This window comes from Pseudophryne corroboree, chromosome 3 (genome assembly GCF_028390025.1).
Source record: "Pseudophryne corroboree isolate aPseCor3 chromosome 3, aPseCor3.hap2, whole genome shotgun sequence".
Classification (NCBI taxonomy): domain Eukaryota; kingdom Metazoa; phylum Chordata; class Amphibia; order Anura; family Myobatrachidae; genus Pseudophryne; species Pseudophryne corroboree.
This window is the reverse complement of record NC_086446.1, coordinates 380,430,088-380,456,533: the sequence shown is the minus strand read 5'-3', so window position 1 is coordinate 380,456,533 and position 26,446 is coordinate 380,430,088. Positions and strand designations below refer to the sequence as shown.

General features: G+C 46.9%; 1 long non-coding RNA gene across 1 annotated transcript; it reads right to left on the bottom strand.

The window, feature by feature from the left end:
• Positions 1 to 23,700: 23,700 nt before the first annotated feature.
• On the bottom strand, positions 23,701 to 25,930 carry LOC135057815 (uncharacterized). The gene is made up of 4 exons (XR_010244379.1): positions 25,874 to 25,930; positions 25,345 to 25,465; positions 24,232 to 24,705; positions 23,701 to 23,825 (listed from the first exon to the last, which is right to left on the bottom strand). It is a non-coding gene; the product is annotated as an uncharacterized LOC135057815 (long non-coding RNA).
• Between the last annotated feature and the right edge of the window lie 516 nt (positions 25,931 to 26,446).

Genomic DNA, 26,446 nt, shown 5'->3' with positions numbered 1-26,446 from the left:
GGTTGACGCACCAGACGCGCCTGATCCACGGAGAGTTGTCTGAATCCCATCCAGCCGAGTAGAGAGATCCTGGAGACAGCGGATGATGTGGCCCTGTGCAGCCTCCTGATGTTCTAGTCGGGCTGCCAGTTCTTGCATCGGCCTGGCCGCTTGATCCTGGTCTCCGGCTGGATTCATTAGGTCAGTGCTTACTGTCACAACTGAGGGCCTGAGCTGACGGGAGGCAGCCTCAGTTGTAGGGGCTGAGATGTACCGGAACCTGGGAGGTTGTATCAGACCCCTGGACATGTAAGTAACATGAATAATAACTGCCCGAAGGCGTGACCACGACAACTTGGATAAAAGTCAATGATGTTTATTATGACAACTCCGCAACACAGCAGCAGTAAAAGAAAACGTAAAAGTCAGCAAAGAATAAATACAGTTCCTGGGTACTACAGGATGGCAGGAGCCACAGGGCACTGGTAGTGTGAGATAGTTCTTATAATCTTTTAGATGGAAAGTCCTTACCAGGCCCGACTGTAGCAATGGAGATAACCCAGGATTGTGCCAGCTGGTGTTCCAGGAAAAGCTGGGTTGCTGAAAGTAAAACGGCTGCTGTGGATACTGGCTGGAACCAGACTGTAGTTAGCACGGAGTGGATACTGGCTGGAACCAGTCAAATAATAAATGAACTTGGGAGCGATGAAATATGAACTGAAATGTAGAACTTGAGAGCGGAGAAATAATAATACCGGTGGAGAGTGGTAAAGTGTAGAAAGGACACCGGCCCTTTAAGGGAAGCTGTACTCTGCTGGAAGCTGAGCTGGAAGCAGGTAAAGTTGTAGCTGGAAACAGATGAATCCACAATGGATTGGAGAGTCAGGCTACACCGCAGGTGGAATGCTGGTGCGGGTCTCTATGGTGGAAGTCTTGAGACAGGAGCTGGAACCTGGAAGACAATCACAGGAGAGAGACAAACAGGAACTAGGTTTGACAACCAAAGCACTGACGCCTTCCTTGCTCAGGCACAGTGTATTTATACCTGCAGCAAGGAAGGGATTGGCTAGGCAATTATGCAGATTATCAATACTGAGAACAGATTGGTGGAAATGATCAGCTGACAGAATCCAAGATGGCTGCGCCCATGCAGACACTTGGAGGGAAGTTTGGTTTGTAATCCATGTGGAAATGAAAACAGTAATGGCGGCGCCGGCCACCGGAGACAGGAGGCGCCAGGCTGACAGATGCACATCCAACCACGCGGACACAGCGGAGGCCGCGGCTGACGTAATCGCCACTCAGACACTCTGCATGCAGAAGTTCAGGGACGGCGGCGGAGGCCGCGGGAGATGCCATGCCAGGTGTAATATGGCGTTTACTGTGACAGCGTCCCAGAGTGACAGGAGAGGATACAGGAATGTACACATCAGGATAACAGATGGGATCTGGTCCTGGAGCGCTGAGCCAGCCTTAGGAGGCATCTGATGGGTAAGAAATGGCGTCCAGATACCCGGATCGTGACAGCACCCCCCCCTTTAGGAGTGGCCCCAGGACACTTCTTTGGCTTTTGAGGAAACTTGGAATGGAATCTCCGGACCAAGGCAGGAGCATGGACATCAGAAGCATTGGTCCATGAACGTTCCTCAGGACCATAACCCTTCCAGTCAATAAGATATTGTAGTTGACCGTAACGGTGACGTGAGTCCAGGATCTTGGCCACTTCATACTCAACGCCTCGTTGAGTTTGGACTTTCGGAGTTGGAGGAAGTGAGGACTGAAACCGATTCAAGATCAGCGGTTTCAACAGGGAAACATGGAATGTCCTGGGTATTTTTAAGAAGGGAGGCAACTGGAGTCTGTAAGCAACAGGATTGATGACTTGTTCAATCTTGAAAGGACCGATATAGCGAGGTGCAAACTTCATACTGGGAACTCTTAACCTCAAATTCTTCGTGGATAACCATACCCGATCACCCACCTTGAGAGCAGGAACTGCTCGACGCTTCTTATCCGCAAACTTCTTGTACCTGAACGATGCCTTGAGCAGAGCTGATCGTACGCTCTTCCAGATATTGGCAAACTGATGCAAGGTGATATCCACTGCGGGAACAGAAGTTGCTGGAAGCGGTTGGAACTCAGGGACTTTAGGGTGGAATCCAAAGTTAGTGAAGAATGGTGTTGAAGCAGATGAAGAATGATACTGGTTGTTATGACAGAACTCGGCCCAGGGAAGTAATTGAACCCAGTCATCTTGAGAGGAGGACACATAGATGCGGAGGAAGGCCTCCAAGTCCTGATTCACCCTCTCGGTTTGACCATTGGTCTGAGGATGGTAAGCCGTGGAAAACTTTAGCTTGACTTGGAGGACTTGACATAAACTTCGCCAGAATTTGGCTGTGAATTGAACTCCTCGATCTGAGATAATTTCTTCAGGAAGACCGTGGAGTCGGAAGATCTCTTGTATGAATACTTGAGCCAACTTGGAAGCTGACGGAAGACCGGTGAGAGGAATGAAGTGTGCCATCTTGGTGAACCGGTCAACTACCACCCAGATGGTATTGAACTTGTTGCACATGGGTAAGTCTGTAATGAAATCCATCGACAAGTGGGTCCATGGTCGACGGGGAACGGATAGTGGAACCAGTTGCCCTGCAGGCGACTGGCGGGATACTTTATGTTGGGCACACTTTGGGCAAGATGCAATAAACTCCAAGACGTCCTTTTTCAGAATTGGCCACCAATAGGACCTAGAGATAAACTCCAGGGTTTTTTGGATACCTGTATGTCCAGCAAAACGGGAAGCATGGGCCCAATGCATGAGCTTCTTCCTTAGCATCGGCTTCACAAAACTTTTCCCTGATGGGGGCGTAGAGTCCATCCCTACCGTGGAGAATGCCAACGGATTTATAATAGGATGCTTGTCTGAAGACTCTGACTCATTTTCTTGCTCCCATGAGCGGGAAAGGGCATCGGCCTTGCGATTCTGAGAGCCCGGACAGAACTGGAGTTTAAAGTCGAACCTGGAAAAGAAAAGTGCCCATCTGGCCTGACGAGGGTTGAGACATTGTGCGCCTTTCAGATATAAAAGGTTCTTGTGGTCTGTAAGTATGGTGATTGAATGAGAAGCTCCCTCCAACAGATACCTCCACTCTTCTAGAGCGAGCTTGATGGCTAGCAACTCCTGGTCGCCAATGGCATAGTTGCGCTCAGCTGGGGAGAACTTCCGGGAGAAGAAACTGCAAGGGTGTAAATGGCCATCTTTAGCCCTCTGAGATAACACCGCTCCTACTCCAACGAAGGAGGCATCCACCTCTAAGATGAAAGGAGAGTCGATGTCAGGCTGTTTCAGAACAGGCGCAGAGATGAACCTTTGTTTTAAAAGATGAAATGCTTGCATGGCTTCTTCAGACCACTTGGACGGGTTAGCACCCTTCTTAGTGAAAGCAGTAATAGGCGCCACAATGGTGGAAAAGTCTCGTATAAACTTTCGGTAATAGTTGGCGAACCCTAAGAACCTCTGGACCCCTTTGAGGGTTAAGGGTACCGGCCAATTTTGGATTGCTTGTAGTTTCTCAGGATCCATCTCTAGTCCGGAACCGGACACAATGTACCCTAGAAACGGAATGGACTTGACTTCAAAGACGCATTTTTCTAATTTGCAATAGAGATGATTGACACGGAGACGGGACAGAACCTCTTTAACCCAAAAACGATGTTCCTCTAAATCGTTGGCAAAAATGAGGATATCGTTTAGATAGACCACGACATGACGGTATAGAATGTCTCTGAAGATCTCATTGACAAAATGCTGGAAGACAGCTGGAGCATTGCTCAATCCGAAGGGCATGACGAGGTACTCATAATGTCCGTCACGGGTGTTAAAGGCGGTCTTCCACTCGTCACCCTCACGGATCCGGATGAGATTGTATGCACCTCGCAAGTCCAGCTTTGTAAAGATGGTAGCTCCGCTAACTCTGTCAAAGAGCTCAGTAATCAGGGGTAAAGGATAACGGTTCTTGATGGTAATGTCGTTCAAACCTCTGTAGTCGATGCACGGCCGCAGACCACCATCTTTCTTTTTTACAAAAAAGAAGCCTGCGCCGGCTGGAGAAGAAGAAGGTCGAATGAACCCCTTTGCTAGGTTCTCTTTAATATATTCCTCCATAGAATGCGTCTCAGGCAGAGACAACGGATAAGTTCGGCCTCGAGGTGGAACCTTCCCTGGAACGAGATCAATCGGACAGTCCCATTCTCTATGAGGAGGAAGGATATCAGCAGAAGCTTTACTGAACACATCCGTGAAATCTTGATATGGAGGAGGTGGAACATCAGACGACCTGGGGGAGGAAGAACAGACAGGCAATACTTTAAACAAACATGTCTCAGCACAGGAGGAACCCCATGCCAGGATTTGCGTAGTCGTCCAATCAATTGTAGGATTGTGAAGACGGAGCCATGGAAGGCCCAGGACCACAGGATGTGTGGCTCTTGGAATCACTAAAAAAGAAATAAGTTCGGAATGAAGAACTCCCACTCTCAGACGAACTGGTAGAGTCCTTAAAGAAATAACTGCATCAAAAATTTTGCTGCCATCCACGGCAGTTAAAGAAATGGACGAAGGAAGTCTCTCGGTGGGTAGGGACCACCGTTTAACATAGGCTTCGGTAATAAAGTTCCCAGCTGCTCCGGAATCAAGGAGGGCAATGACGTTCCGATAACGTTGAGCAACTTGAAGCGAGACTGGGAGATTACAATCTTGAGGAGATGGAGAGGAGATCATTACTCCTAGCCGGCCCTCTCCTTGGCGAGCTAGGATTTGGAGTTTCCCGGACGTTTGGGACAGGCATTAATGGTGTGAGACGGAGCTGCACAATAGAGACAGAGAGACTCGGAGAGACGTCTTCGGCGCTCAGCAGGAGTTAAACGGGAACGGCCAAGTTGCATGGGCTCATCTTTAGATGGTGACAGTTGACGAGGAGGAGGAGCAGAAGATTTTGGAGCAGATGATCTTCCACGCTCAGTTGCTCTCTCTCTGAAACGTAAATCAACTTTCGTGCAGAGTGAGATTAGCTCATCTAACTTAGAAGGTAAGTCTCTGGTAGCTAACTCATCTTTAATACGCTCAGACAAGCCATGCCAGAATGCAGCATACAGGGCCTCGTCGTTCCATGCCAGTTCGGATGCCAGGATCTGGAACTGTATCAGATATTGTCCCACAGTACGTGACCCCTGGCGTAAACGGAGAATCTCGGATGAAGCTGAGGTTACCCGGCCTGGCTCGTCGAAGATGCGCCTGAATGTTGACACGAAGGCAGTGTAGGAAGATAGCAGGGTGTCGGACCTCTCCCATAACGGTGATGCCCAATCAAGGGCTGAGCCACTGAGAAGAGAAATAATGTAGGCAATTTTTGTACAGTCACTGGGAAAATTGCCAGGTTGTAGCTCAAACTGAATCTCACACTGGTTGAGAAATCCCCTGCAGAATCTTGGAGATCCGTCAAATTTTGCTGGCGTTGGAAGATGAAGACGTGGAGCAGAAATGGGTAAGGTGGGTGGGGTTATAGCTGGAGTCACTGTGGTTGACGCACCAGACGCGCCTGATCCACGGAGAGTTGTCTGAATCCCATCCAGCCGAGTAGAGAGATCCTGGAGACAGCGGATGATGTGGCCCTGTGCAGCCTCCTGATGTTCTAGTCGGGCTGCCAGTTCTTGCATCGGCCTGGCCGCTTGATCCTGGTCTCCGGCTGGATTCATTAGGTCAGTGCTTACTGTCACAACTGAGGGCCTGAGCTGACGGGAGGCAGCCTCAGTTGTAGGGGCTGAGATGTACCGGAACCTGGGAGGTTGTATCAGACCCCTGGACATGTAAGTAACATGAATAATAACTGCCCGAAGGCGTGACCACGACAACTTGGATAAAAGTCAATGATGGTTATTATGACAACTCCGCAACACAGCAGCAGTAAAAGAAAACGTAAAAGTCAGCAAAGAATAAATACAGTTCCTGGGTACTACAGGATGGCAGGAGCCACAGGGCACTGGTAGTGTGAGATAGTTCTTATAATCTTTTAGATGGAAAGTCCTTACCAGGCCCGACTGTAGCAATGGAGATAACCCAGGATTGTGCCAGCTGGTGTTCCAGGAAAAGCTGGGTTGCTGAAAGTAAAACGGCTGCTGTGGATACTGGCTGGAACCAGACTGTAGTTAGCACGGAGTGGATACTGGCTGGAACCAGTCAAATAATAAATGAACTTGGGAGCGATGAAATATGAACTGAAATGTAGAACTTGAGAGCGGAGAAATAATAATACCGGTGGAGAGTGGTAAAGTGTAGAAAGGACACCGGCCCTTTAAGGGAAGCTGTACTCTGCTGGAAGCTGAGCTGGAAGCAGGTAAAGTTGTAGCTGGAAACAGATGAATCCACAATGGATTGGAGAGTCAGGCTACACCGCAGGTGGAATGCTGGTGCGGGTCTCTATGGTGGAAGTCTTGAGACAGGAGCTGGAACCTGGAAGACAATCACAGGAGAGAGACAAACAGGAACTAGGTTTGACAACCAAAGCACTGACGCCTTCCTTGCTCAGGCACAGTGTATTTATACCTGCAGCAAGGAAGGGATTGGCTAGGCAATTATGCAGATTATCAATACTGAGAACAGATTGGTGGAAATGATCAGCTGACAGAATCCAAGATGGCTGCGCCCATGCAGACACTTGGAGGGAAGTTTGGTTTGTAATCCATGTGGAAATGAAAACAGTAATGGCGGCGCCGGCCACCGGAGACAGGAGGCGCCAGGCTGACAGATGCACATCCAACCACGCGGACACAGCGGAGGCCGCGGCTGACGTAATCGCCACTCAGACACTCTGCATGCAGAAGTTCAGGGACGGCGGCGGAGGCCGCGGGAGACGCCATGCCAGGTGTAATATGGCGTTTACTGTGACAGCGTCCCAGAGTGACAGGAGAGGATACAGGAATGTACACATCAGGATAACAGATGGGATCCGGTCCTGGAGCGCTGAGCCAGCCTTAGGAGGCATCTGATGGGTAAGAAATGGCGTCCAGATACCCGGATCGTGACACACCTCTCCCGCTGCCTCCCACCCTAACATGCAGCCACAGTAATAGGGGAAAAATGATTCCAATAATAGAAGAAGATATTTATCACAGACTCTGTGATAAATATCTTCTTTTTATTATTTCAATCATTATGACAGGGGAGGCACTGCCTCCCCTGACTGCACGTCCCTGATAAACATAGTATGCGTAATGCAACAGAGGACCAAAGTATTTAAGTATCAAACATCACACCACAGAAATGGTAGGAAAGATAGGAATGACAGGAGTAGGTTAACTTGCTGGATCTAGAAGGAGCATACAGAGGCAACTGGATACAGTTTTAAGAGATCCTGTACCAAATTGTCTAGCAAATAAAGTAACTGAATGTGAAAAGGACTGCTGGGAAGACCAAGAGGGTGGAGGACCATGCCCACACTGGTGTATCTATAATGGGTGCAGTGTGTGCGGTGCACATGGGCCTCCAGGGTCCAGAGGGCCCACACTGCACATTTTTCCAATGCTTACCCTCTAGAGTCCTAGAGTGCTGCAGAAATCAAATGGAAAATGGCATGGTGGCCATTTTCCTGGTGTTTCATACTCACGCAGCAGAGTAATCACTGGGAAAATGGCCACCGCTCCTCTCTCTTAGTGACCCTAGTGCCTAGACCAGAGGTTCTCAAACTCGGTCCTCGGGAGCCCACACAGTGCATGTTTTGCAGGTAACCCAGCAGGTGCACAGGTGTATTAATTACTCACTGACACATTTTAATAGGTCCACTGGTGGAGCTAATTATTTCACTTGCGATTCTGTGAGGAGACCTGCAAAACATGCACTGTGTGGGCCCCCGAGGACCGAGTTTGAGAACCTCTGGCCTAGACTCTATTGCTCTGCTGGATAGAGAGGAAGAGGCCTGGAGGGAGACTGCACACGGGCCTCCTCCTCTCTTGATTCCCCCCTCTTGCATGCCCATACGAGTTTTTTTCATACTAAAAGAAATGGGTGAACAACTGGAGTGTATGTAACGAATGGGTGGAGGAGAACAGTTACCAGGAGAGCTGGCATGCAGTAGTAAAAAGATACATTTTAAGGGTGCTTTTGAAGCTGGGGTAACTAGTAAAGAGTCTTTTTCAGCATCTAATTCTCTAGGATAGTGAGGAAAGTTAGTTGTTTATGGACTGGCCTAATAGTGATTTTTCTTTTGACATATTGAGTTAGTTCTTTGACATTATTCTTCTTTCCTTGCAGTGTTTTGAAATATCTAGTGTTCTTTAATGTCTTCACTGCTGAGGGCAAATATGAGTCATCCTCAGCGCTGCAAGGGTTCAGATGCGGAGGGCTTAACTAATAATCCCCCTTAATAGTTACTGTGGGATATGGGAGGAGGTGTACATTAACGAGCTCCTCCCATTCCGGGCATTATGCACCAGAAATTTTCAAAAGCCAGGGAATGGGAAAGAAAGCATTAAAAGTGTTCTAACTCTGATGTGGCTCCTTAGCGGTTATAGGGGTCTATTCATGAAGCAGTGAAAAGAGTGGAGAAGTGAGCCAGTGGAGAAGTTACCCATGCCAATCAATAAGTGTAGAGGTAATGTTTATAAAGTGCATTCTATAAAATTATACGTAGCAGCTGATTGTTTACCATGGGCAACTTCTCCACTGGCTCATTTCCGCACACTTTTCACTGATTCATTGTATGGTGATACCTGTGATTGCCAGACAATACCTGCATTGCAAATGCGCGGTGGACGTTGTTTCTGAGACCTGCGCATGCGCTGCAGACTCTGGCACTGTGCCAGAATCTCTAGTGCTCAGAGCACTAACAGCGCTGCCGGCTGCGGGACAGAGAGGAGGGGGCCCACACACGGACACCGATGGACACCAGAAAGGTAAGTATAGAAGAAATGGGTGCGGTGTGGGCCCCCTCTGGACCCTGGGGCCCGTCGCACACGCTGCACCCATTATAGATACGCCACTGCCTGTACTGCAACAAGCATATAGATGTCCAGAGAATGTGTGTGGTTTTTTTTGGGGGGGGAGGGGGGGCAGTGTCGGACTGGGGCAGGAAGGGCCCACCGGGGGAATACAGTGATAGGGGCCCATACTTAGGGGTGTGGTCAGCCTACAAAGGGGGTGTGGCCAGCCCCCACAGAGGCTTGAAATACACAATAGACTTGTGCAGTGTAATGCAACATATCTACCATGTATAATACAAGTGCATAGTCTGGAACCTGATCCCTAGGTTTCCCCTGTACCCCTGTGGGGCAGTCCGACCCTGGGGGGGTGGGGGGGACTCTAAAACCCAGATTTTCCCCATCCTAGCAACAATAAAATGTTGGGTCCTCTCATTTGTTACGGTAGGTCTTCTACTTTTTGAACTGGTATGCCTTGTTGGTTATCATATTATACATACACGTTTTTATGCATATCACTGAAACTTGTATAAAAATGTAAAAAATCATTTTAATTTTCAAGTGCAGATTTTATTATGAAAAAATATGCTTAAAATCTACATTTTTGTTGTTGTGTAAAGGTGGATTAGTGCTGAAGCAAGAAGGACAAAGTGTATTTTGGGACATTCTGGGTAGATTGTCTTTGTTGTGTGAGGAAGGTGAAGTTATTTTGTAGAAATTCAAGTCTTTAAAAAAAAAAAAAAACACTTGTATGGCTACTGCATAATTAATTACTAATACTGATGTTGGAATGTGAGCAACACAAAGACTGCCAAAACAGGCTTGGCTGCAAACAGGTCAAATGCACATTTCAAATGCTACATACGAGTTGAAAGTGAGTACATATACAGGGAGTGAGAGATATCACAGTTACATAAAGTAAATGGAAAGAGTTGCACCCCCAACAATAACAATAAATAAATAAATATGAATGTAGATATATAGCTATAAATCCCAACAAGTTCTCTCTCTCTCTCTCTCTCTCTCTCGACAAGTGTAAGTGTTGCCCAAAGAAACCAATGAAATTCTAGCTATAATTTCTTTACTGCGTTCTAGGAAATGTTCAAATCTGATCCACTTGTCTGAATCAGAAGTTTTAGTAAATCTACCCCCTTCTCTTGCTCTATCTATGGGGGTAATTCCAAGTTGATCGCAGCAGGACATGTTTTAGCAGTTAGGCAAAACCATGTGCACTGCAGGGGAGGCAGATGTAACATGTGCAGAGAGAGTTAAGGGTCCTACTCACTGGCCGACCCGCCGCCGAGCTGCCCGACGGCGGATACGGCCGACGAGCGACACGGCGGATACGGCCGACGAGCGACACGGCGGCGGGGGGGCAGTGACGGGGGGAGTGAAGTTTCTTCACTCCCCCCGTCACGCGGCTGCATTGAAGTGCAGGCAAATATGGACGAGATCCTCCATATTGGCCTGCATGCACAGCCGACGGGAGACCAGCGATGAACGAGCGCGGGGACGCGCATCGTTCATCGCTGGAGTCTCCACACTGAAAGATATGAACGAGTTCTCGTTCATTTATGAACGAGATCGTTCATATCTTTCAAAAAATCGGCCAGTGTGTAGGGCCTATTAGATTTGGGTGTGGTGTGTTCAATGTGCAATCTAATTTGCAGTGTAAAAATAAAGCAGCCAGTATTTACCCTGCACAGAAATAAAATAACCTTTATAACATTATCTTATACTGTGAATTTCTTACCCTGTTTCCAAGACAATTAATTAATTAGACTTGTTAATTAAGTGAAAGTAAGACATTATATTTTCCGGGAGAAGTACAGGTATCAAGCTGTGGAGAGAGATAAAGTTGAGTATTTGCCCGAATCAAATGAAGCTTCTAACTACAGGTATCATTTCATGTACTGTGCTAGATAAGTGACAGAAGATGATTGGGTGGTTTGGACATCTGCACTTTATCTCTTTCCAAGGCTTGATACATCTCCCCAAGAGTGCTGTATATAAAATATATGTCTGGCTGCTAAACAGTAGGCCAAGAGCACCAGCAGGACAGTAGAGTAACAGTCATATCAGTAATAATTTGCGGACCCTGTGAAATTAGCATTCAGTAAAGATGGGAGACTCAGTCAATGAATACATAAAACATTTTTTAGTTTATGTTAAAATCTAAAAAGTTTATTAAGTGGAATATTTAATAAATAATATTTGTGAGATATCTCCAAAAACAGTCGGTTTTGGGGGCTGCCCACAAATATTTACCAGCCCCTGAATGTATGTATTGGGGACTGCAATGGATATTTGAGATATCTACTGCGTTCCTCCCATTGTGATTACAAAGGCAGCCACCAAAAGTTTCTACGGCAGATGGTAAACTGTGAAAATCACCAAGCTCCAGAATGCAGAGCTTGGCCCGGCAGCTAATGCCATTTCTAAATGGCTTTTGTAGCCTGTGGGCTACATTATGCAATAATTCCCAGGAGAAGGATCCTTGGGATCCCTCTGCATTACTGTCTGCTCTCACATATACAGTCTGACGATTGCACATGTGAACTAGCGCAGCCGGGGTCTAAACCCAGAAGTAAAGTGATCACATTAGCAATTATTTTACTTCTTATACATTGCAGGGATGGGCATGAGATTGGTATTCATTATGGCATAAAAGCTACACCTCTGGACTCACAAAGAGTCATCCTTCAGCACTCAGGAGAGGAAAACCCCCTTGGGGGGAAACCTCTGGGGAACCATGGCCTCAGGATCGCCCTTCCCTCTGGGCATTAAGAGGTGTACTAATAGAGGGGTCAGTATGTTATCCCAGCGCATGGGATCCTGGTGGTTGTCATACCGATGCTACGGGTGTTCTCCCCACCCCCCTAACTCTGCCTGCCCCTCAGTCCAACCCTAACCTCCCCCCTTTGTGCCTAACCCTCCTGCAGAGGTGCCTAATCCTAACCTACGTCCCTGCTGCCTAAACCTAACCCTCCCTTCCCCGCAGCCTAACCACTCCCGGGGGTGCCTAATCCACCCAACCCACAGCCTAACCCTAACATACCCCCACCCGCAGCCTAACCCTATCCTCCCCCCACCCACAGCCTAATCCTAACCCCCCGGCTGATGCCTAAACCTAACCCCCCACCTGATGCCTAAACCTAACCCTCACTTCCCCACAGCCTAACCACCCCCGGTGGTGCCTAACCCTAACTAACCCTATCCGCTGCCTAACCCTAACCTCCCCCCACCCACAGCCTAAACCTAACCCCCCGCCTGACGCCTAACCCTAATCTCTCCACCTGATGCCTAAACCTAACCCTCCCTCCCTGGCAGCCTAACCACCCCTGGGGGTCCCTAACCCTAACCCACCCTACCTGCAGCCTAACCCTATCCTCCCCCCCCCCACAGCCTAACCCTAACCCCTCTGCCTGATGCCTAACCCTCTCCTCTCCCCATCTCCCTAACCCTGCCTGTCCGCAGTCTAACCCTAACCTCCCCCCTTTGTGCCTAACCCTCTCGCGGAGGTGCCTAATCCTAACCTCCGTCCCTGCTGCTTAAACCTAACCCTCCCTCTCCCGCAGCCTAACCACCCCTCTCCATCCCTGCTGCCTAAACCTAACCCACCCTCCCTCGCAGCCTAACCACTCCCGGGGGTGCTTAACCCTAACCCACCATACCCGCAGCCTAACGCATACCTCCCCCCACACGCAGCCTAAACCTAACCCAGCACCTGACGCCTAAACCTAACCCCCGCCTGACACGTAAACCTAACCCTCCCTCCCCCACAGCCTAACCCCCCCCGCCCCTCCCCCTGTGCCTGATGCCTAAACCTAACTCCCCTTGCCCAGCCCTAAACCTATGATCGTGGGGATACGGGCGTTGGTATCCTTGCCCATTCGGAGTTCCAACGTCGGGATTCTGAAGAGTGTCGGGATCCCAGTGTCAGTATTCTGACTGCCGTAAACCCGACAGCCGGCATCTTTACTGCATCTCCTAATAGGTAATGCATATGTCCCAACATTTGGAACATGTGTCCGCAGCTCTCCCCCCAGGGCAGTTATTCAGGGATCACCCACTGCGTGTAGAAGAAGAGGAAGAGATGAAAATCATTGTTAGTGGATGACCAAGCAGAGAGACAAACTGCAAACAGTGGTGTGGTTGTGTAGAGAGAAAAATCTCTCTATGTAAATATGTTACTCTAACTACTGAGGACATGGAAAATACCTAAAATAAGGACAATTATCCCAAAGGGCCCATTGTTTTTATACAATACACACATTGGGGGATAAGTTCTCTCTTATAGTAATTAGTGGGTACCTTCAGAAAAGAAATTTGACCAGTAAATAATAAAAGCTATAAATTGCTAACATTTAGGGGTCAATCCAATTAGGTACAAGTTACCATTGCTGCGACGTTTCAACAGCATCCAAACTCACACCCTTCGTGGCCAGATTCAGCCTATGGGGCTACTGGAAAGTGCGGCTGTTGTAAGACAAACTCGCACCTAACTAAACTGACCCCTTAGTTGTTAAATATGATAAAATAGTAAAATATAATGGTGTAATTGTGGGCCTGATTCAGTTGTGGTTGTTGAAGCGATCACTGCTGCAATCTTGCCGTTCACAATTGCATCGTGAGTCTGAGCAGTCGTAGGCTGAGCAAGTCTCCTAGACACAGGGGGCTCTCCAGCAGCAACACAGGTCGCAATGGGTAATTTATGTACGCACATGGAACAGCGTTTGAACGGACCTGACACACCTGTATACAGTTAGCCACCCCCATTACCACCTCAAACGCCGACTCCCTGTCAATAACTTTGCAATGGGATCCTCTATGTGAGCTTGATTTCATTTTGTGTGCAGTGCAGCTTACACGCATGCACAGTGAAAAAGCATTGAGCCATTTGGTGCAACAGCAGCTCTGCGTCCACATCTGAATCAGGCCCCCTGAGCGGTAAGGAGAAGTACTCTAGGGAAAGGACTATGGGGTATATGCAATTGCGGTCGAATTGACGCGAAAGTCGAAAAACGGGACATTTTCGACAAAAAAAACATGTCGAATTGGATTCGTCAATGCAATACAGTACTTTTCGACAAAATACCTTCCGTTTCAGATTCGACTTTTTGCAAATCGACATTTTCAAAATTCGACATGTCTGCAATGGCCAAAATGCGGCTTTTCGAAAAAAGTATATTCAATTGAAGAATGACGATTCGACAACAGTGCTTTTCAACAGCAATTTCGTCATTTTCAGTCCGCCTCACTTTGCTGGCGGGATCTAATAAAAAAAATTTAAAAAATTGGGGTTTTTTTGCTTTTTGGATTGCTAATAGCATTTCTCTAACGTCCTAAGTGGATGCTGGGGACTCCGTAAGGACCATGGGGATTAGCGGCTCCGCAGGAGACTGGGCACAACTACAAAGAAAGCTTTAGACTACTGGTGTGCACTGGCTCCTCCCACTAAGACCCTCCTCCAGACCTCAGTTAGATTCTTGTGCCCGGCCGAGCTGGATGCACACTAGGGGCTCTCCTGAGCACCTAGAAAGAAAGTATATTTAGGTTTTTTATTTTCAGTGAGATCTGCTGGCAACAGACTCACTGCAGCGAGGGACTAAGGGGAGAAGAAGCGAACCTACCTAACAGGTGGTAGTTTGGGCTTCTTAGGCTACTGGACACCATTAGCTCCAGAGGGATCGACCGCAGGACCCGACCTTGGTGTTCGTTCCCGGAGCCGCGCCGCCGTCCCCCTTACAGAGCCAGAAGCACGAAGAAGGTCCGGAAAATCGGCGGCAGAAGACTTCAGTCTTCACCAAGGTAGCGCACAGCACTGCAGCTGTGCGCCATTGCTCCTAATGTACACCTCATACTTCGGTCACTGATGGGTGCAGGGCGCTGGGGGGGGCGCCCTGAGGGCAATAGATAACACCTTGGCTGGCAAAATATACATCATATATAGTCCCAGGGGCTATATAGATGTAAAATTACCCCTGCCAGTATAACAGAAAAAGCGGGAGAAAGTCCGCCGAAAAGGGGGCGGGGCTTCTCCCTCAGCACACTGGCGCCATTTTTCCCTCACAGTTCCGCTGGAAGGAAGCTCCCTGGCTCTCCCCTGCAGTCTGAGAAAACTACAGAAGGGTAAAAAAGAGAGGGGGGGCACTAAATTTAGGCGCAGTATAGATATATATATATATGTAATATATATAAAAAGCAGCTATAGGGAAAACACTCATTGATAGTGGGATCCCAGTGTTATATAGCGCTCTGGTGTGTGCTGGCATACTCTCTCTCTGTCTCCCCAAAGGGCTTTGTGGGGTCCTGTCCTCTGTCAGAGCATTCCCTGTGTGTTTGCGGTGTGTCGGTACGGCTGTGTCGACATGTTTGATGAGGAGGCTTATGTGGAGGCGGAGCAGATGCCTGTAAATGTGATGTCACCCCCTGCGGGGTCGACACCTGAGTGGATGGTGCTGTGGAAGGAATTACGTGATAGTGTCGACTCCTTACATAAAAGGTTTGACGACATACCTAATGTGGGACAGCCGGCTTCTCAGTCTGTGCCTGCCCAGGCGTTTCAAAAACCATCAGGGGCTCTAAAACGCCCGCTACCTCAGATGGTTGACACAGATGTCGACACGGATACTGACTCCAGTGTCGACGACGATGAGACTAATGTAACTTCCAGTAGGGCCACACGTTACATGATTGAGGCAATGAAAAATGTGTTACACATTTCTGATGTTACCCCCGGTACCACAAAAAAGGGTATAATGTTTGGAGAGAAAAAACTACCAGTAGCTTTTCCTCCATCTGAAGAGTTAAATGAAGTGTGTGAAGAAGCGTGGGCTTCCCCTGATAAAAAGATGGTAATTTCTAAGAGGTTACTAATGGCGTACCCTTTCCCGCCAGAGGATAGGTCACGCTGGGAAACATCCCCTAGGGTGGATAAAGCGCTCACACGCTTGTCGAAGAAGGTGGCACTACCGTCTCCTGGATACGGCCGCCCTGAAGGAATCTGCTGATAGAAAGCAGGAGGCTATCCTGAAATCTATATATACACACACAGGTGTGATACTGAGACCGGCTATAGCTTCAGCCTGGATGTGCAGCGCTGCTGCTGCGTGGTCAGATTCCCTGTCAGAAAATATAGATACCCTAGATAGGGAAACTATTTTGCTGAACGTAGAGCATATAAAAGACGCACTTTTATACATGAGGGATGCACAGAGGGATATTTGCCGGCTGGCATCCAAAATTAGTGCAATGTCCATTTCTGCCAGGAGAGGGTTATGGACTCGGCAGTGGACAGGTGATGCAGATTCCAAACGACACATGGAAGTTCTGCCTTATAAGGGTGAGGAATTGTTCGGGGATGGTCTCTCGGACCTCGTTTCCACAGCAACAGCTGGGAAGTCTACATTTTTGCCCCATGTTCCCTCACAACCAAAGAAAGCACCGTATTATCAGGTACAGTCCTTTCGGCCCAATAGTGGTAAGCAGGTTAAAGGCGCGTCCTTTCTGCCCAGAGGCAGAGGTAGAGGGAAAAAGCTGCAACATACAGCCAGTTCCCAGGAGCATGACGCTGGGGCTACACAGGCAGAGCCAGGTACGGTGGGGGCCCGTCTCAAGCATTTCAGCAAGCAGTGGGCTCGCTCACGGGTGGATCCCTGGATCCTTCAAATAGTATCTATGGGGTACTAACTGGAATTCGAGACGTCTCCCCCCCGCCGTTTCCTCAAATCTGCCTTGCCAACCACTCCCTCAGGCAGGGAGGCAGTGTTACAGGCAATTCAAAAGCTGTATTCACAACAAGTGATAGTAAAGGTGCCCCTACTTCAACAAGGAAGGGGTTACTATTCCACAATGTTTGTGGTACCGAAACCGGACGGTTCGGTGAGACCCATTTTAAATTTGAAATCCTTGAACACATATATCAAAAAATTCAAGTTCAAGGTGGAATCGCTCAGGGCGGTTATTGCGAGCCTGGACGAGGGAGATTACATGGTATCGCTGGACATCAAGGATGCTTACCTACATGTCCCCATTTACCATCCTCACCAGGAGTACCTCAGGTTTGTGGTACAAGATTGTCATTACCAATTCCAGACGTTGCCGTTCGGTCTCTCCACGGCTCCGAGGGTCTTTACCAAGGTAATGGCGGAAATGATGATACTCCTTCGAAGGAAGGGAGTTTTAATTATCCCGTACTTGGACGATCTCCTGATAAAGGCGAGGTCCAGAGAACAGTTATTGGTAGGGGTAGCACTATCTCGGGGAGTGCTGCAACAGCACGGCTGGATTCTAAACATTCCAAAGTCACAGCTGGTCCCTACGACACGCCTGCTGTTCCTAGGGATGGTTCTGGACACAGAACAGTGAAAAGTGTTTCTCCCGGAGGAGAAGGCCAAGGAGCTGTCATCTCTAGTCAGAGGCCTCCTAAAACCAAAACAGGTGTCGGTGCATCACTGCACGCGGATCCTGGGAAAAATGGTAGCTTCCTACGAAGCGATTCCATTCGGCAGGTTTCATGCAAGAACCTTTCAGTGGGACCTGTTGGACAAGTGGTCCGGATCGCATCTTCAGATGCATCGTCTGATAACCCTGTCTCCAAGGACAAGGGTGTCTCTTCTGTGGTGGCTGCAGAGTGCTCATCTTCAAGAGGGCCGCAGATTCGGCATACAGGACTGGGTCCTGGTGACCACGGATGCCAGCCTTCGAGGCTGGGGAGCAGTCACACAGGGAAGAAACTTCCAAGGACTTCCAAGGACTTCCAGTCATTAGCTACAGGAGAAATTCCAGGGGACTGGAAAAGAGCAAACGTAGTCCCACTGCACAAAAGTGGAAGCAAGGAAGAGGCAAACAACTACAGACCAGTGAGTCTTACATCAGTAGTAGGGAAATTGATGGAAACACTCTTAAAAGAAAGAGTTGTAGATCATCTCAAATCCGGCAATTTACTGGATCCCAAACAGCATGGATTCACTGGGGGAAGATCATGTCAAACAAATCTTATTGACTTTTTTGATTGTGTGACTAAAGTGATGGATAAAGGTGGAGCCATGGATATAGCTTATCTTGACTTTAGTAAGGCTTTTGACACAGTTCCACATCGCAGACTGCTAAATAAACTTGAAAGTTTGGGATTGGATATTAGGATTATTGAATGGATAAGATCTTGGTTGAAGGATAGAAAACAGAGAGTTGTGGTAAATGGAGTGCATTCACAGGAGGGAAATGTTACCAGTGGAGTACCCCAGGGATCTGTACTTGGACCAGTGCTTTTCAATATCTTTATTGGTGACCTTGCAAATGGGATTAAAGGGAAAGTATGCCTTTTTGCAGATGACACAAAGGTATGCAACAGGGTAGACACATCAGGTGGGGTAAAACAAATGATTGAGGATCTAGGTAGACTAGAGGAATGGTCAAGAGTCTGGCAATTACAGTTTAATGCCAAAAAATGCAAAATCATGCACTTGGGTCTCAAAAATCCTAAAGCTAAATACAGTATTAATGGCACTATACTGGAAACTACTGAGGAGGAAAGGGATCTAGGAGTCACTATTTCAGATGACTTAAAGGCAGGTAAGCAATGTAACAAGGCAATGAGGAAGGCTAGTCAGATGCTTGGCTGCATTGGGAGAGGAATCAGCAGCAGAAAGAAAGAAGTAATAATGCCACTGTATAGGTCATTGGTACGGCCTCATCTAGAATACTGTATTCAGTTCTGGAGGCCATATCTTCAAAAGGATATTAATACATTAGAAACTGTACAAAGGAGGGCAACTAAAATGGTGCATGGCCTACATCACAAAACATACCCAGAAAGACTAAGAAATCTCAATATGTATAGTTTGGAGCAGAGAAGAGAAAGGGGGGACATGATAGAAACTTTCAAATATATGAAGGGTTTTAACAAAGTCCAGGAGGGAAACATTCTCCAAATGAAGAGAAGCAATAGGACACGAGGACATGCACTGAGACTGGAGGGGGGGAGGTTCAGGGGAAATTTGCGGAAAAATTATTTCACAGAAAGGGTAGTGGACAAGTGGAATAGCCTCCCATCAGAGGTGGTAGAGGCTAAGACAGTAGAGCAATTTAAACATGCATGGGATAGACATAAGGATATCCTTACAAAGAAATAAGGATCAAATAAGGTTAGTGATAAAAAAAAATAATATATAAAAAAAAAAAAAAAGGGGCAGACTAGATGGGCCAAGTGGTTCTTATCTGCCGACAAATTCTATGTTTCTATGTTTCTATGTTTCTATGTAAGTCAGGAGACTTCCCTGCACATAAATATTCTGGAACTAAGGGCCATTTACAATGCCCTAAGTCAGGCAAAACCCCTGCTTCAAAACCAGCCGGTACTGATCCAGTCAGACAACATCACGGCAGTCGCCCATGTGAATCGACAGGGCGGCACGAGAAGCAGGACGGCGATGGCAGAAGCCACAAGGATTCTCCGATGGGCGGAAAATCACGTGTTAGCACTGTCAGCAGTGTTCATTCCGGGAGTGGACAACTGGGAAGCAGACTTCCTCAGCAGGCACGACCTCCACCCGGGAGAGTGGGGACTTCATCCAGAAGTCTTTCAAATGATTGTATACCAGTGGGAAAAACCACAGGTGGACATGATGTCGTCCCGCCTAAACAAAAAGCTAGAAAAATATTGCGCCAGGTCAAGAGACCCGCAGGCGATAGCTGTGGACGCTCTGGTAACACCGTGGGTGTACCGATCGGTTTATGTGTTCCCTCCTCTTCCTCTCATACCAAAGGTACTGAGGATAATAAGGAGTAGAGGAGTAAGAACTATACTCATTGTTCCGGATTGGCCAAGAAGAGCGTGGTATCCGGAACTTCAAGAAATTATGTCAGAGGACCCATGGCCTCTACCGCTCAGACAGGACCTGCTGCAGCAGGGGCTATGTCTGTTCCAAGACTTACCGCGGCTGCGTTTGACGGCATGGCGGTTGAACAACGGATCCTGAAGGAAAAGGGCATTCCGGAGGAAGTCATTCCTACGCTGATAAAAGCTAGGAAAGAAGTAACCGCGAACCATTATCACCGCATATGGCGAAAATATGTTGCGTGGTGTGAGGCCAGGAAGGCCCCAACGGAAGAATTTCAGCTGGGCCGGTTCCTGCACTTCCTACGGTCAGGGGTGACTATGGGCCTTAAATTGGGTTCCATTAAGGTCCAGATTTCGGCTCTATCGATTTTCTTCCAGAGAGAATTGGCTTCACTACCTGAAGTTCAGACTTTTGTTAAGGGAGTGCTGCATATTCAGCCCCCTTTTGTGCCTCCAGTGGCACCTTGGGATCTCAACGTGGTGTTGGATTTCCTAAAGTCACATTGGTTTGAGCCACTGAAAACCGTGGATTTAAAATATCTCACGTGGAAAGTGGTCATGTTGTTGGCCTTGGCTTCGGCCAGGCGTGTTTCAGAATTGGCGGCTTTGTCATGTAAAAGCCCTTATCTGATTTTCCATATGGATAGGGCAGAATTGAGGACTCGTCCCCAGTTTCTCCCCAAAGTGGTATCAGCTTTTCATCTGAACCAACCTATCGTGGTGCCTGCGGCTACAAATGACTTGGAGGCTTCCAAGTTGTTGGATGTAGTCAGGGCCCTAAAAATTTGTGTTTCCAGGACAGCTGGAGTCAGAAAGACTGACTCGCTCTTTATCCTGTATGCGCCCAACAAGTTGGGTGCACCTGCTTCTAAGCAGACTATTGCTCGCTGGATCTGTAGTACGATTCAGCTTGCACATTCTGCGGCTGGACTGCCGCATCCTAAATCAGTAAAAGCCCATTCCACAAGGAAAGTGGGCTCTTCTTGGGCGGCAGCCCGAGGGGTCTCGGCTCTTCAACTTTGCCGTGCTGCTACTTGGTCAGGGGCAAACACGTTTGCTAAATTCTACAAATTTGATACCCTGGCTGAGGAGGACCTTGAGTTCTCTCATTCGGTGCTGCAGAGTCATCCGCACTCTCCCGCCCGTTTGGGAGCTTTGGTATAATCCCCATGGTCCTTACGGAGTCCCCAGCATCCACTTAGGACGTTAGAGAAAATAAGAATTTACTCACCGGTAATTCTATTTCTCATAGTCCGTAGTGGATGCTGGGCGCCCATCCCAAGTGCGGATTGTCTGCAATACTTGTATATAGTTATTGCTTAACTAAAGGGTTATTGTTGAGCTATCTGTTGAGAGGCTCAGTTGTTATCATGCTGTTAACTGGGTATTGTATCACGAGTTATACGGTGTGATTGGTGTGGCTGGTATGAGTCTTACCCGGGATTCAAAATCCTTCCTAATTGTGTCAGCTCTTCCGGGCACAGTATCCTAACTGAGGTCTGGAGGAGGGTCTTAGTGGGAGGAGCCAGTGCACACCAGTAGTCTAAAGCTTTCTTTGTAGTTGTGCCCAGTCTCCTGCAGAGCCGCTAATCCCCATGGTCCTTACGGAGTCCCCAGCATCCACTACGGACTATGAGAAATAGAATTACCGGTGAGTAAATTCTTATTATCTATTTATATTTGAAGGGATTATCTACTTGGTTTGTCTTTTTTTGACTCACAAGTATTATTTAATTGATTTTTTAAAAGAATATTTTTTTTCTTCACTCTGCCGAGGGAAATGTACTCATGATTCCACAGTTTTACCCAGGATACACTTCTGCAAAGCCCCTCCTATCTCCTCACTCCCGGTTTTGAGACTTCAGGGAGAAGGAGCCATTACAGTCAGCTCTCTTGTGGAATCGTTTTTTTAGGACAATCCCTGCGTTTCAAAACACATTTATATCCTATTTTTGTACTGACTACAATAATGGAGCCTTTTTCTGACCAGATTGTGATGTTCATGCTGGCTGCAAGCATGGAGGAAGAAAGGGCTGGTGAACATCAGGATCAAGGTCAGCAAATGTCTGCACTGGGTGAGCCAGTATTGCGGGTTTCATTTCCACGTCCACGCCAGTATCGCACTAGGCGTGAACTGGAGGATCTCAGCGAGTTCGAGGTTATTCAAAATTATCGCTTATCGACTCGCAACATATATTCGCTGTACGCTCTGTTGGAGGCCGACCTGGAACCTCGGGCACGGACCAATCGCGCAGTCAGCGGTTTCCAGAAACTGCTGGCTATGTTACATTTTTTGGCGTCAGGCACATTCCAGCCTACACTGTCTCAAACATGCGGTTTTTCACAGTCGACACTGTCGCGCTGTATAACCCAGGTCATTAGGGCTTTCCGCAAATTGACGATCCAGTTCATCACATTTCCAGATACGGACAGCGGATGTCGTGAGATCAAATTAGGCTTTTTTACCAAATACTATTTTCCCAATGTTCTGGGCGCGATTGACTGTACCCACGTGCAGATCAGACCGCCACGGTATTCGGAAGAATGTTTTCGGAACCGAAAACATTTCCATTCCATGAATGTACAGGTGGTCTGTGATGTCAACATGAAATTTTTGAATATTTTTGTGGGATTTCCTGGATCGTCTCACGACTCCTTCATCCTAAGCCAGTCATCGCTGTTTGAGAAGTTCGAAACAGGAAACATGCCGGGTGGATGGCTGTTAGGTATTTATTTTAATTGTTTTTATTTTTTTTATTTATTTTTTTATTTTTTTTTATATTACCCACCATTTTTTTCTTTTCCATAGGCGATGCGGGTTATCCCAACAAATCGTGGCTCTTGACCCCATTGTCTAATCCTGTTGGTAGAGCAGAAAAACGTTACCAAGAGACACACAAAGCATCGAGGCAAATAATTGAGCGTGCCTTCGGTGTACTTAAAAGCCGGTTTAGATGTTTAGACACTTCCGGTGGTGCTCTTTTGTATTCACCGGCAAAGGTTTTGCGGCATGGTAAATGCATGTTGTATTTTACACAACATATGTGTCGCAAACCGTTTGCCGGTGACTCTTCGTCGCAGTGCTTTCCGACGCAGCAACCGTTCTTCTGCTCTACCGGTGGGTATGGACGAAGGAGATGATTCCCGACGGACATTGATCCAAAGCTTTTTTTCCGTTGCCTGTGAGTATACTTGTAACATTTGTATTATCGTGTAAACTGAGATTGTAATATTTTGAAAAAAAAATCTTTATTTATGTATTTCAGAGTTTTACGTCCTGTTGACGCACCTTCCCAGGCCTGTTTTCCAAGTTTCGTCCTGTTGACGACTTGTTACCCCCTGTTTTCTCCTGTTGTTGGGTTGCCGCAAATATTGGACCCGTTTATCTAACTCTACCATGGGCGACCTACTTGTGATGTGGACCTGAACCTCCGCCATGTAGCAGACAACCCCCCTCAGGTGAGATGTATTGCCCAAAACTCCCTCTTGTCCAAAGTCACCCGGCATGTCCAAAGTGCAGCCCTCCGGCATTTGCAAAACTGCACATCCAATCATGCCCTGACAGCAATGCTTACGCTGCATCAGGGAATGTTTGGATGTGTAGTTACGCAAGTGCCGGAGGGCTGCATTTGGGACAAAGGCCGCTGTAACCTGCTTGTGTCAAAAAGTGTTGCTTGTACCTTGTCTTTTCCATACCAAGGGGACACTATTACCAATAGCTGGAACCTCATACTATTCTCTTCCACAGGTCTTGCAGAGTATCCTTCCCAAGTTGCTTGAATACTCATGGATGAAAAGGGACACGACAGTTCCCCTGCTGTACCATGGGCGACCTAACACAATACCACTGCATCTCATATTTTACATTGTATTTACTAATAATTTAAATAAAAACCACACAAAACTTCTAATTTTAAAAATTTATTGAAGAAATATATAAAATTGTATTTTATTTTTTAAATAAAAAATAAAATGTAATAAAACAAAAAAGTAGTTTGTTCTTCTTTACATTCTTTTCTTGTGTAGATATCTGTGGGGGAAAAAACCATATTAAGTAAAGACACTAATGATGGCATGTTCATTCCTTTCCCAAGAACATTTGTGGAACCACACAGCCCAGCATGACCCATTGCTGGGCTGTGTGGTTCCACAAGGGCAGGCGGTCCAAAGTGGTATAGTGGTGTCAGTGGTCAGCACTTTGACACGCCTGCACTCGTGGAACCACACAGCCCAGCATGACCCATTGCTGGGCTGTGTGGTTCCACAAGGGCAGGCGGTCCAAAGTGGAATGGTGGTGTCAGTGGTCAGCACTTTGACACGCCTGCACTCGTGGAACCACACAGCCCAGCATGACCCATTGCTGGGCTGTGTGGTTCCACAAGGGCAGGCGGTCCAAAGTTTCTTGAATATATACATTGAAACATGGCTTTACTCACCTTGGTACGCACAACACGAACTATGCCGTCCACTTCAATTTTCCACCCAATCCTATGAATAAGCCAAAAATAAACACTAGTGAATAGTAAATTCACATAACAGTGAAAGCCTATTGTACACCAATACAAAAAGGATTTTTTTGGTTAAAAAAAAAAGTGGTATCAGAATAGCTCTTTGGCCCATCATACATGTAGCCACAAGGAGCTTTCATCCGTTACCACACGCGCCCGCATACATGCCTAGACATAAAGCTCCTTGGTAGTATCCGTTCAGGGGTGGGCGAGCCCAACACAAATATAAAACAATAGTAAGAAAAAAAAAAAAAAACTAATGGGAGGGGGAGAAAGGGATACATGAAAAACATAAGAGTAAATAAAACAATACGACCGGGCTTATGGTGGTTGTCCGTCCGGATCCTCTTCTTCCTCCTGATGGGGCGTCGATGCCCTGGGCGGCTGGGGAGTGTGTGTAACCTTTATTATATGTAAAGATAGGGAAACCAGTCACTTGTTACAGCACCAATTCACATCATTTATACCATTCTGTACAATTTCATCATTTGGTTATTCTATGGGGGAGATGTATTAAGCCCGGCAGAGTGATAAAGTGGAGAGAGGTAAAGTACCAGTCAATCAGCTCCTAACTGCCATGTTACAGGCTATGTTTGAAAAATGACAACTATGAGCTGATTGGTTGTTAGTTTATCTCTCTCCACTTTATCACTCTCCAAGGCTTTGTACACCTGCCCCCAGTTCATTGATATACTGTAAATGTCAGCCATTTCACTATCCCCCCCCCTACTGTATTGTTCTTTCCCGATCAGTATGTTCTGTGTCATGCTCTCCCCACTCTTCCTGTTTTTCTGTATTACAGTATGTTCTACATCTCGCAACCACCAAAAGTGTATGTCCTTCCTCTATATGTCCTATAGAGTATGCCACAATTTCTATGTTTTTGTATTGTGCCCCCACACCATCTGTATGTGCTATACCAAGTTGCCCCCTTCTGCATGTTTTGTATTGTCCGCTCTCCACCACCATAGACCCTATGTTTTGTACTCTGCTCTCAATACCCCTTACCACACACACAAGTACACAAGTATGGTAACTTACCTCCTGCATGCTATTCTCCAGTCACTAATTCCTCTGCAACTCCTCCCGTCGTCTTCAACTGACACTTTGCAGATCTCTTTGCCGGTCACCCGACACTCTGCAAATCTCTTTGCCAGATGATCTAGAAAACACAAAAGACTATCATTAAGCATAGTACTAGTTTAAATACAATAAAATGTCCATGAGTCAACCAGTTTCCCAATTTTCCGTAAACCAAACAAGATACTTTCAAAGTTATAATATTTATCTATTTTATTAACTTTTTCATCCCAAAGCCACGATCCTGCCTCATAGAGACCCAGGTTATCTGCATCCCCTGTATGTGTGCTTATACTCCATACTGTCCTCTTTATTCCTGTAATGCTACATTTTTATTCCTAAATATGTTGTTCCTTCCTGCGCTTCTCCTATTTATGTGTCCTTGTACCTGTATTCCCTGTTCTGTCTATCTTGTCTTGCCTTTCAGCTGACTATACTGCACTCTGTCTTCCTTACCCCTCTCCATCATACCCTGCTATGTAGGACTCACCTCCTCCTACCTGTCTTCCTGCATGGTAACTGGAAACGTCAGAAGCTGTAGATAGAATGTTACAGGGAGAAGCATTGTGATGTCACGGGTTAGTGATGTCACAGGCTAGGTGTGATGTCACAGTAACCAGCAGCAAAGCTACAGAGTTACAGCTATCTTACATATACATTTTCTACATCAATTACAACTAGATATACATGAGTTTCTAGTTTAAAAAAATGAGACTAGTGTAGAAAATGAAGTATAAGGCAATGTTGTACAGAGTGCCTCAATATATATGTAAAGGGAAAACATAAGTGACGGGAATTTCTAGACTAAATCACCACTTATATTTAATAAGGAAATAAAGCTCTTTATCTAAGAGGCTGAATTAATAATTTTCTGTTATATGTGTGTGTGTGTGTATATATATATAGAGAGAGAGAGAGAGAGAGAGAGCTATACTAACTATACTGTCCCATTAAACCAGGAAACTCACAAATTATACAGTTTCTGGCTGACCTCAAATCTGCATTTCACCTGGTTTAATCAGCCACAGAACCTGTGTAACCCATGAGCGTATAAAGAGGAGAA